The sequence below is a fragment of the Dermacentor albipictus genome, chromosome 6 (assembly GCF_038994185.2).
Source record: "Dermacentor albipictus isolate Rhodes 1998 colony chromosome 6, USDA_Dalb.pri_finalv2, whole genome shotgun sequence".
NCBI lineage: Eukaryota > Metazoa > Arthropoda > Arachnida > Ixodida > Ixodidae > Dermacentor > Dermacentor albipictus.
This window is the reverse complement of record NC_091826.1, coordinates 68913155-68924756: the sequence shown is the minus strand read 5'-3', so window position 1 is coordinate 68924756 and position 11602 is coordinate 68913155. Positions and strand designations below refer to the sequence as shown.

Genomic DNA, 11602 nt, shown 5'->3' with positions numbered 1-11602 from the left:
CCTCTAAGTCTCTGGAGGAGCGCTCTTTCTGCCTGAGTCTCACTTACCCGTGGTTGCCCATAACAAAATGGGAACACCTAGACTACCCCAGGCCTCCTATATATATACTTCAGTCTGAATTATCTCTTGCTACTTTCTCTCTGTTATGACAGCAAGAAATAAACGGTAAAATCAGCCTTCGCTTAGTCTCATCTCACGCTGAAGATAAGGTATTGACGTTCTGTCGTGGCTATCGATAGCAGCTGTTTGTTTATGAGCATTGAGCCGCGAAATATTTTTTTATTTCTTAAAGCTCTTTTTTTACTAGCGATGACGCGGAATATTAAAAATGTGCATGAAATACGCAGCACGTTTACCTCGGCAGGAGAGACGTTCCCCTTCCACACAGGAAGTTAAATAGAGCACAGGCACTGGCCCTCAGATTATTGCAAACAGGCTCTTATCCCAGCCCAGCTTTATTCCACAAGCTTTATCCCGACACCTATGCCACTAGTTCTTGCAGGCACCGCACTGACTTAGCCAGCCTAGACCATTTGCTCCGGCGTTGCCCCTCGTTACGAGGCACAGAACAAATCAATGAGGACAAGTCGCTCTCCGCTATCAAGAGCCCCGATGCCGGGGCGCAACTATGGGCTGTCCAGAATGCCCACGATGCGACGGTCGGGCGTGGCCTGACTGTCCCAACGTGGGAACGGCCCGCAGCGTGCTGAGTCGCGTACCTCAGGACCTTCATTAAAGTTTTGCATCCATCTATCCATCCATCTGTAGTACATTCGGGTTAAGACGTTATACTCGGGGCACATTTTGCAATCTTTTGCCGGCATGCGATTGTATACTTGTTCGGACAATGGAAATGTTCCACCACTTCTTTTCTTGATGTAGTGCCCATGTGGTTTCTTCAAACCATGACACGCGACAGGGTCCACCCATCGCGTGTCTAGAGCTGGTCGTCTTCATTTGAATATCGCGTGCACGTGGTTGCTTTTAAACAAGCAGCTTTGCAGTATACATTGTGACAAGCATGCGCACTTGCCGTTTGGTATAGATTTTTTTTTAAATACGGGGTTTTACGTGCCAAGCCACGGCGCCGACCCCGTTGGATGGCCGGCGAATGCACGCATGGTAGCCACCCACGAGCGAAAGGCTGCGCTGGGAGCAATCTTCAGTACCGGCTCGATGCTACCGACACGAAGTGGAGACAGCCTGATGTTGACTTGAAACCAGAGATGAACGTTCCAGTTTGCAGACAGGTCGAGCAGAATCGCCAGTGGGTCCCAGCGAGATTTTTCGGGCCATGGCAGGTGGCGCTCGAACATGAACCTTCTCAGGTCTTGCAGGCTGCTCTCCGAAAGTTCCACGCAGGACCTGGCTGGGGCGGCCACCTTCTTCTGGACGCTGATAGCGGGCGAAGCGGATTGATCCTGGTTGTGGCTGTCCAGGGAAGCCAGCTTGATGGCGTTGAGCGCGCGTTCGTACATCGTATCTTCAGCCGCGTCCATAAAAGAGAGCAGATGGTATTGATGCTTCCAGCCGTCGCAGACGAACCCGTAGAAGTCTTTGCAGGGGTCTTGAGACTTCTTTATGGAAGTTCTTATAGCAGCCATGTAGAGCTGGCACGCCATTTCGTCGCAGCCTGAAAACGGGAAGGTCCGCACGTTCTGCATAAGCCCTCCGGGTGCTGGCGCGGAGGAGGTCGCGGTACTTTATGCCAATCCGCAGTCGAGCCAAGGAGCTGCAGAGGATGGCCGTGGCGGAAAGCGCTGCCTCGAATCTCGGATTCATGTACCGATTCCCTCGTCGAACAACTACTTCGACGTCGTTGCGTTCCTGCGAATGTAAATGTCATCGTAGGGACGTCACTTTATATAGCAGTTCATGAGAGTAGAGGTCTGTAGCATGGCATCAGTATTACGTGTTTGGTAGCAGCTGTGACAGTCTTATAGTAGTAGCAATAGTAATTTTCGGGTGCACTGTACTGTTAGCGGTGATGAATGGTATCAAGCCAAATAACATAGAGCACTTATTCGTTTTCAGCTACGCCATGTCTATAAGACATTGGTGTGATACGGGCCCGAATGACGAGTTCTGGCCTAAAGCAACTATGCAGCTACACCACGGCCAAGGGTCTTGTTGACAAAGTTTCTTTGAAGTAAGTGCCTTTCGTGATTAACCATAGCCGCGGTAGCCTATTATGGCTACGGTATATTGTTCTGCAGAGCTCGAGGTAGCGGGTTCGCTACCGGCCACTATGAGGGCGCAGACGGGATATCAGACGCCAGCCAATTGCTATGTCGGACATTGAGAAGCTGCGAGCGAACAATGGTAAGCAGCACTTACGAACGAAAACCTTTGTGAAATCGCATTGCAATTCGCCAGAAGGTCACGACTTTTACTAAACCCAAGAATCTGATTACGACGCCCAGATACTGAACGTAACATTCACTATATATATATATATATATATTGTCATCCTTTGCCATGCTCGTTCGCTCAGTTACGAGGGGCGCCGACGCTCGCCGCAGGAACGGGCGCCTAGGAGCTCCGTTCTAGTGCTATGGTGCCATCTCGTAGTCTCGTGCGGCACTCTGCTTTGTCCTCACCCTTTCGCCATACACTCCTCCTCGCTCTTTCCACCTCATGCTTTCACTGTAACCTCCGGAGCTCCGTTCTAGTGCTATGGTGCCATCTCGTAGTCTTGTGCGGCACTCTGCTTTGTCCTCGCCCTTTCGCCATACACTCCTCCTCGCTCTTTCCACCTCATGCTTTCACTGTAACCTCCGGAGCTCCGTTCTAGTGCTATGGTGCCATCTCGTAGTCTCGTGCGGCACTCTGCTTTGTCCTCACCCTTTCGCCATACACTCCTCCTCGCTCTTTCCACCTCATGCTTTCACTGTAACCTCCGGAGCTCCGTTCTAGTGCTATGGTGCCATCTCGTAGTCTCGTGCGGCACTCTGCTTTGTCCTCACCCTTTCGCCATACACTCCTCCTCGCTCTTTCCACCTCATGCTTTCACTGTAACCTCCGGAGCTCCGTTCTAGTGCTATGGTGCCATCTCGTAGTCTTGTGCGGCACTCTGCTTTGTCCTCGCCCTTTCGCCATACACTCCTCCTCGCTCTTTCCACCTCATGCTTTCACTGTAACCTCCGGAGCTCCGTTCTAGTGCTATGGTGCCATCTCGTAGTCTTGTGCGGCACTCTGCTTTGTCCTCGCCCTTTCGCCATACACTCCTCCTCGCTCTTTCCACCTCATGCTTTCACTGTAACCTCCGGAGCTCCGTTCTAGTGCTATGGTGCCATCTCGTAGTCTTATGCGGCACTCTGCTTTGTCCTCGCCCTTTCGCCATACACTCATCCTCCCTCTTTCTACCCCATGCTTTCACTGTAACCTCCGGAGCTCCGTTCTAGTGCTATGGTGCCATCTCGTAGTCTTGTGCGGCACTCTGCTTTGTCCTCGCCCTTTCGCCATACACTCCTCCTCGCTCTTTCCACCTCATGCTTTCACTGTAACCTCCGGAGCTCCGTTCTAGTGCTATGGTGCCATCTCGTAGTCTCGTGCGGCACTCTGCTTTGTCCTCACCCTTTCGCCATACACTCCTCCTCGCTCTTTCCACCTCATGCTTTCACTGTAACCTCCGGAGCTCCGTTCTAGTGCTATGGTGCCATCTCGTAGTCTTGTGCGGCACTCTGCTTTGTCCTCGCCCTTTCGCCATACACTCCTCCTCGCTCTTTCCACCTCATGCTTTCACTGTAACCTCCGGAGCTCCGTTCTAGTGCTATGGTGCCATCTCGTAGTCTCGTGCGGCACTCTGCTTTGTCCTCACCCTTTCGCCATGCACTCCTCCTCGCTCTTTCCACCTCATGCTTTCACTGTAACCTCCGTAGCTCCGTTCTAGTGCTATGGTGCCATCTCGTAGTCTTGTGCGGCACTCTGCTTTGTCCTCGCCCTTTCGCCATACACTCCTCCTCGCTCTTTCCACCTCATGCTTTCACTGTAACCTCCGGAGCTCCGTTCTAGTGCTATGGTGCCATCTCGTAGTCTCGTGCGGCACTCTGCTTTGTCCTCACCCTTTCGCCATACACTCCTCCTCGCTCTTTCCACCTCATGCTTTCACTGTAACCTCCGGAGCTCCGTTCTAGTGCTATGGTGCCATCTCGTAGTCTTGTGCGGCACTCTGCTTTGTCCTCACCCTTTCGCCATACACTCCTCCTCGCTCTTTCCACCTCATGCTTTCACTGTAACCTCCGGAGCTCCGTTCTAGTGCTATGGTGCCATCTCGTAGTCTTGTGCGGCACTCTGCTTTGTCCTCGCCCTTTCGCCATACAATCCTCCTCCCTCTTTCCACCTCATGCTTTCACTGTAACCTCCGGAGCACCGTTCTAGTGCTATGGTGCCATCTCGTAGTCTCGTGCGGCACTCTGCTTTGTCCTCACCCTTTCGCCATACAATCCTCCTCCCTCTTTCCACCTCATGCTTTCACTGTAACCTCCGGAGCTCCGTTCTAGTGCTATGGTGCCATCTCGTAGTCTTGTGCGGCACTCTGCTTTGTCCTCGCCCTTTCGCCATACACTCCTCCTCGCTCTTTCCACCTCATGCTTTCACTGTAACCTCCGGAGCTCCGTTCTAGTGCTATGGTGCCATCTCGTAGTCTCGTGCGGCACTCTGATTTGTCCTCACCCTTTAGCCATACACTCATCCTCCCTCTTTCCACCCCATGCTTTCACTGTAACCTCCGGAGCTCCGTTCTAGTGCTATGGTGCCATCTCCTAGTCTTGTGCGGCACTCTGCTTTGTCCTCGCCCTTTCGCCATACACTCCTCCTCGCTCTTTCCACCTCATGCTTTCACTGTAACCTCCGGAGCTCCGTTCTAGTGCTATGGTGCCATCTCGTAGTCTTGTGCGGCACTCTGCTTTGTCCTCGCCCTTTCGCCATACACTCCTCCTCGCTCTTTCCACCTCATGCTTTCACTTTAACCTCCGGAGCTCCGTTCTAGTGCTATGGTGCCATCTCGTAGTCTCGTGCGGCACTCTGATTTGTCCTCACCCTTTAGCCATACACTCCTCCTCGCTCTTTCCACCTCATGCTTTCACTGTAACCTCCGGAGCTCCGTTCTAGTGCTATGGTGCCATCTCGTAGTCTTGTGCGGCACTCTGCTTTGTCCTCGCCCTTTCGCCATACACTCATCCTCCCTCTTTCCACCCCATGCTTTCACTGTAACCTCCGGAGCTCCGTTCTAGTGCTATGGTGCCATCTCGTAGTCTTGTGCGGCACTCTGCTTTGTCCTCGCCCTTTCGCCATACACTCCTCCTCGCTCTTTCCACCCCATGCTTTCACTGTAACCTCCGGAGCTCCGTTCTAGTGCTATGGTGCCATCTCGTAGTCTCGTGCGGCACTCTGCTTTGTCCTCACCCTTTCGCCATACACTCCTCCTCGCTCTTTCCACCCCATGCTTTCACTGTAACCTCCGGAGCTCCGTTCTAGTGCTATGGTGCCATCTCGTAGTCTTGTGCGGCACTCTGCTTTGTCCTCGCCCTTTCGCCATACACTCCTCCTCGCTCTTTCCACCTCATGCTTTCACTGTAACCTCCGGAGCTCCGTTCTAGTGCTATGGTGCCATCTCGTAGTCTCGTGCGGCACTCTGATTTGTCCTCACCCTTTAGCCATACACTCATCCTCCCTCTTTCCACCCCATGCTTTCACTGTAACCTCCGGAGCTCCGTTCTAGTGCTATGGTGCCATCTCGTAGTCTTGTGCGGCACTCTGCTTTGTCCTCGCCCTTTCGCCATACACTCCTCCTCGCTCTTTCCACCTCATGCTTTCACTGTAACCTCCGGAGCTCCGTTCTAGTGCTATGGTGCCATCTCGTAGTCTTCTGCGGCACTCTGCTTTGTCCTCGCCCTTTCGCCATACACTCCTCCTCGCTCTTTCCACCTCATGCTTTCACTGTAACCTCCGGAGCTCCGTTCTAGTGCTATGGTGCCATCTCGTAGTCTCGTGCGGCACTCTGCTTTGTCCTCACCCTTTCGCCATACACTCCTCCTCGCTCTTTCCACCTCATGCTTTCACTGTAACCTCCGGAGCTCCGTTCTAGTGCTATGGTGCCATCTCGTAGTCTTGTGCGGCACTCTGCTTTGTCCTCGCCCTTTCGCCATACACTCATCCTCCCTCTTTCTACCCCATGCTTTCACTGTAACCTCCGGAGCTCCGTTCTAGTGCTATGGTGCCATCTCGTAGTCTTGTGCGGCACTCTGCTTTGTCCTCGCCCTTTCGCCATACACTCCTCCTCGCTCTTTCCACCTCATGCTTTCACTGTAACCTCCGGAGCTCCGTTCTAGTGCTATGGTGCCATCTCGTAGTCTTGTGCGGCACTCTGCTTTGTCCTCGCCCTTTCGCCATACACTCCTCCTCGCTCTTTCCACCTCATGCTTTCACTGTAACCTCCGGAGCTCCGTTCTAGTGCTATGGTGCCATCTCGTAGTCTTGTGCGGCACTCTGCTTTGTCCTCACCCTTTAGCCATACACTCATCCTCCCTCTTTCCACCCCATGCTTTCACTGTAACCTCCGGAGCTCCGTTCTAGTGCTATGGTGCCATCTCGCAGCCTCGTGCGGCACTCTGCTTTGTCCTCACCCTTTCGCCATACACTCCTCCTCGCTCTTTCCACCTCATGCTTTCACTGTAACCTCCGGAGCTCCGTTCTAGTGCTATGGTGCCATCTCGTAGTCTCGTGCGGCACTCTGCTTTGTCCTCACCCTTTCGCCATACACTCCTCCTCGCTCTTTCCACCTCATGCTTTCACTGTAACCTCCGGAGCTCCGTTCTAGTGCTATGGTGCCATCTCGTAGTCTTGTGCGGCACTCTGCTTTGTCCTCGCCCTTTCGCCATACACTCATCCTCCCTCTTTCTACCCCATGCTTTCACTGTAACCTCCGGAGCTCCGTTCTAGTGCTATGGTGCCATCTCGTAGTCTTGTGCGGCACTCTGCTTTGTCCTCGCCCTTTCGCCATACACTCCTCCTCGCTCTTTCCACCTCATGCTTTCACTGTAACCTCCGGAGCTCCGTTCTAGTGCTATGGTGCCATCTCGTAGTCTTGTGCGGCACTCTGCTTTGTCCTCGCCCTTTAGCCATACACTCATCCTCCCTCTTTCCACCCCATGCTTTCACTGTAACCTCCGGAGCTCCGTTCTAGTGCTATGGTGCCATCTCGCAGCCTCGTGCGGCACTCTGCTTTGTCCTCACCCTTTCGCAATACACTCCTCCTCCCTCTTTCCACCTCATGCTTTCACTGTAACCTCCTCCTCCGCTTTCCTCCTCGCGATCTCTTCGCTGTCGCCGCCTGTCATCCCCCACTGCCAACCGCGTTCGCTCTTTCCTCTCTCGCTCTCCTAGTTTTCTCGGTTACGAGGGACGATGAGGGACGCCGAGGCGCTCCGATGCTCAACGCACGAACGGGTGTCTAAGGGCTGTGCTCTAAAGTTTACTGTGGGTGAAAGCACGTTTCAAATCATTGAACTGGATCGCTCGAGGAGGCGAACATCATTTGCGCAATAAATCAAAATGCATAATTGACTAATTAAGAAAACTACATTGAATAAGTTTTTAACGGGAGACTTTGTCGTACATATTGCAATTTACAAATTGTAGCCCGCAATTGACCTTTTAATTGATTGATGCTTGGCGACTAACGTCCCAAAGTAACACTGCCGCTGTCTCATTGAAGGGAACAGCGAAAAAGATGGGACAGAAAAAGACACAGTTCTCCTAAAATAAGTTGTCTTACCAGCTATAGACCTTAATGAGTACTGCAGGGCTATGATAGACGCTCCGTAGAGGTGACATCCGGACCACCCGGGGTTCACGTAACTTGCACCTAAACGTTCTTGCACTTCGCCCCCTCCGAAATTCGACCGCGGCTGTGAATTGAGCATGTAGTCTCAAGATGTGTGCTGTCAGGCATTCGGTAAAAAAAAATGCACCTGTTCCACATACTGTTCTAGCAAAACTCATTCCAAGTATTTTTTATGACAGAAATAACTGGAAGGAAATTTGTTTTGTCGTATGCTTTAGGGATTATTGAAAGAATTTTGTCCTCCGAATTTGTTCCTAGTAGATAGGCCTTGCGAATTCCCCGGCTACAATTTGTAAATTGCCACTTGCGTCCCAAAGTAATTAGTTGTAATCTCAATTATCAATTTTTGTATTGATTCTAGTGAATTATGAACTTCATATGTTAAAAAAATCATGCCCTTAACGTTCAAGCAATGATTAATCCAGCCGAAAAAGTAAAAACTCTGGCGGCTGCCACCCCACATGTGTTTCTCTTTAAATTTAGTAAAAAAAATTGTGCCAGAAACCATCGAATATTATTGTCAAAATCGGCGATTGCGTTTTTGTGTATCCTGCTGCATATCTCCACGATATCCATGAATCGCGAAACTTTGCGGGTTCTTCAGCACACACGCTAAGTGACAATCTCGCTGCCAGCCACAATGCCGAACGACACTACGACACACTGTATCATGTTGTAATCACTGCTCCCCAGTTGAAACTCCATAGCATAACCTCCATTATCCTTAGTATCCTGGCTGTAACTTCGTTGCAATGGCTATCAGGTAGTCCCACTCGTCGCGGGGTGGTCTGTTCCAGAGACAGCGCTTTCGCTTTAAGCCATTTGAAGCTACATGCGCATTCCGTCAGGTTGGCGCATTAATTCTGGAGTATTGGCCGAGAATTGGAACATACTAATATCACATAAGCAGTGTCCAAGTTGTTACGAGGCCAGACAGCAGCTACCGGCAAGTTGTCTACCCCGGGCACATGTATGTATCCCCAGGGCCCCATATTGTCTGCTCGGAAAAACATCAGCCAGCGCATACTTAGTGGCCCAACTTACAGTCTACAACTTGCGTCAGTGGGTGCGGTACCGCTGTTTGTTGTGCAAGATCGTGCAACCATTCAAAGTGGCTAGAGAAGCTAAAGAAAACTATCGTTTTAATAAAAAAGTAAGAAAATGAAGTTCCCGGGTTTTACATGCCAAAACCACGATCTGATTATGAGGCACCTTGTACAGTGGGGGACTCCAGATTAATGTTTAACCCGCTGGGGCCCTTTAACGTGCACTGAATGCATGGTACAAGATTGTTTTTTTTTGCATTTCGCCCTCATTGAAACGCGGCAGCCTACCGGAATCGAACCCACGACCTCGGGCTCAGCAGCACGAGTGGGCATCGCTTCAAAGTAAACACCCGATATCGTTACGCTAAATATATGTGCTCGAATATGCGCACACGACACACACTGGTCTAAACACGCCTATCAGTCTCCCACCTGGTTCATCGGCGCCGGCTCTGGGAGGGCCAGCGGGTCCAGCGCGGTACCTGTGCCGTCGCCACCAGCCGCCGCGTCAGTAGCGCGGCGCGCCGCCACCTGCAACTGGCGCACTTCGTGAAGCTCGTGCAACTCGAGGCGACGGAAGCCCGGCCGTCTCGCCGGCCGTGCGATGCGCCTGCGGCTGAACGCGTCCGAGCCTGAGGTGCCCGAACTGCTGCTGCTGCTGCAGGAAGTGCTCGTCCCGGTCTCTGGCATCGCGGCGTTTTTCAACTCGACCCGGTCTCCGGTGCGCCTGAACATCGTTCTACGACTGAATGCACTGTTCAGAAAGGACAAATCGCTGCGGGAGCTGTTAACAATCGCTGTGGCTAAGCCGATCCGCTTTCGATGCCGGCGGTACTGTAGGTGCTGCACCGCTTGGCACGTTCGAAATGCAGCGCGTGATTATTCCTCATGCTCTTCATCGTGTGCGATTGGCAGGTTTTGGTCGCTCTTTGTTTAATAATTTTTAGTTAGCTTTTGCAGCGACGCTCTGTATGGCTATAGGGTTCTGTGCATTTTTCGTGTCCGTAAACAAATCTGCGTGGAAATAAAATATCATCATCAGCAATGACTCACGTGGTTCGTCTTCGTCTGCTTCTTCCACAGCTGTCTCCGTTCCGTTGCCGCTCATATCCCCGTTCCCATATTGCCCCTCCCTCTAAGAAGGCGCTGACGGCACTGGCCCACTGCCAGTCGGTGCGGTGATTTCGGTCTCAAATTATTTGCCTCCATATAACGCCAAATGAAAACATGAATGTAAAAATAAATGTCTGTCCGTACCTTTCGTCTCGATGATCACCGATCAAGACAATAAATGTCTTCGTACCTGTGTTCAAAATTCCGTGTTACTTCTTTGTCGTGTGCTACACAGCTTCGCTGGTCATCCCCCTTCAGAGATTGGAATGGCTCATGATATTTTTGCTCGTGTAGATCCAGATTGCTGGAGTTCCCTCTATGACCCGTAATAAGGATGTGCAATATAATTAATAGCTTCGCCATAGTGCAGGATTTTCTAAAAAGGCCATAAGCCACAGGAATTGGCAGATCAATATATATTGAGCTGGAAGAAGGCGAATGATGAGGATGATGATGATGACGACGACGATGACGACGATTATGATGATGATGATGATGATGATGATGATGATGATGATGATGATGAAACATTATAGCGTTTTACGTGGCAAAACCACTTTCTGATTATGGGGCACGCCGTATTGGAGGACTCATGAAAGGACAGTACAGCGAGTTTTCGTTGTTTTGTTCTCAGCTCGCATCGCGCCTAAGTCCCACTGTACAGCGAGGACGCGTCGCCGTGGAAATGTGACGTCAAACAAGCGGCATCTTAATGTGCTTTTGCAGTGGTGTTTGCGGACGGCCGCGGATCCACAAGATATGCCGCCACGGTAACTGTAAGGAAGCCTCAACAGGGCGAACAGGTTGCGATCGCTGTGGCGTTCACCGACGACAATCTTTCCCACATCTACAGCGACTCCATAGCCGCTATCAGAGCTTTCCAAAAGGGCATGGTATGCGCACAGGCTCTCAGAATTGTTTCAAAGAAAGAGATTAGAAACAACGTCATATACTGGTTCCCGGCACACTTAGGACCAAAGATCGGCGACGTCCCCAACCTTAACGAGGTGGCACACGAGTGCGCGCGCTCTTACAGACCGCGCAGCTTCACCCGACCACTCGGAGAATAAGGACGCCTCCACTACATACAATGAAATCACTAAACACTACTACCTACAACGTAGACAGTATAGCACGCCAGACCGCACACTCACTCGAGCTCAAGCGGTTACACTCAGAATGCTACAAACAGACACATACCCCACGCAAAAAAGACTACACCACTACATGCCTGAGCTCTAAAAGTCTCCTACGACAAGTATTGCACCAATTGCAACACATCCCTTAACGTCTATCATTTACTCTGGCCGTGCTCGCAAGCTCACATAAACTCGGAACCGGACTAGCGCAAGTTTGAAATAGCAATCCGGTGAGAAGGACTCCGTGCCCAACTCTGGCCCGTCCAGCAGGTCTACGACGCCGTAAGGAAACTCAACCTCCTGGTTCCGTCGTGGGAGACGCCCACTCCATGAGAGCCCAAGCTCTCGTGGCCTGCAGGACCTTGACTAAAGTTGATTTCCTTCCTTCCTGCATGTGCAAATATATTCCTAAAGGGAATCAGGGGGCAAATAATATCACAAATCCGGCATTCAATATA

The 11602-nt window shown here is 51.4% G+C and overlaps 1 long non-coding RNA gene across 1 annotated transcript; it reads right to left on the bottom strand.

The window, feature by feature from the left end:
- Window positions 1–738: 738 nt before the first annotated feature.
- LOC139061169 (uncharacterized) lies at window positions 739–9745 on the bottom strand. The gene is made up of 2 exons (XR_011515235.1): window positions 9325–9745; window positions 739–1827 (listed from the first exon to the last, which is right to left on the bottom strand). It is a non-coding gene; the product is annotated as an uncharacterized lncRNA (long non-coding RNA).
- Between the last annotated feature and the right edge of the window lie 1857 nt (window positions 9746–11602).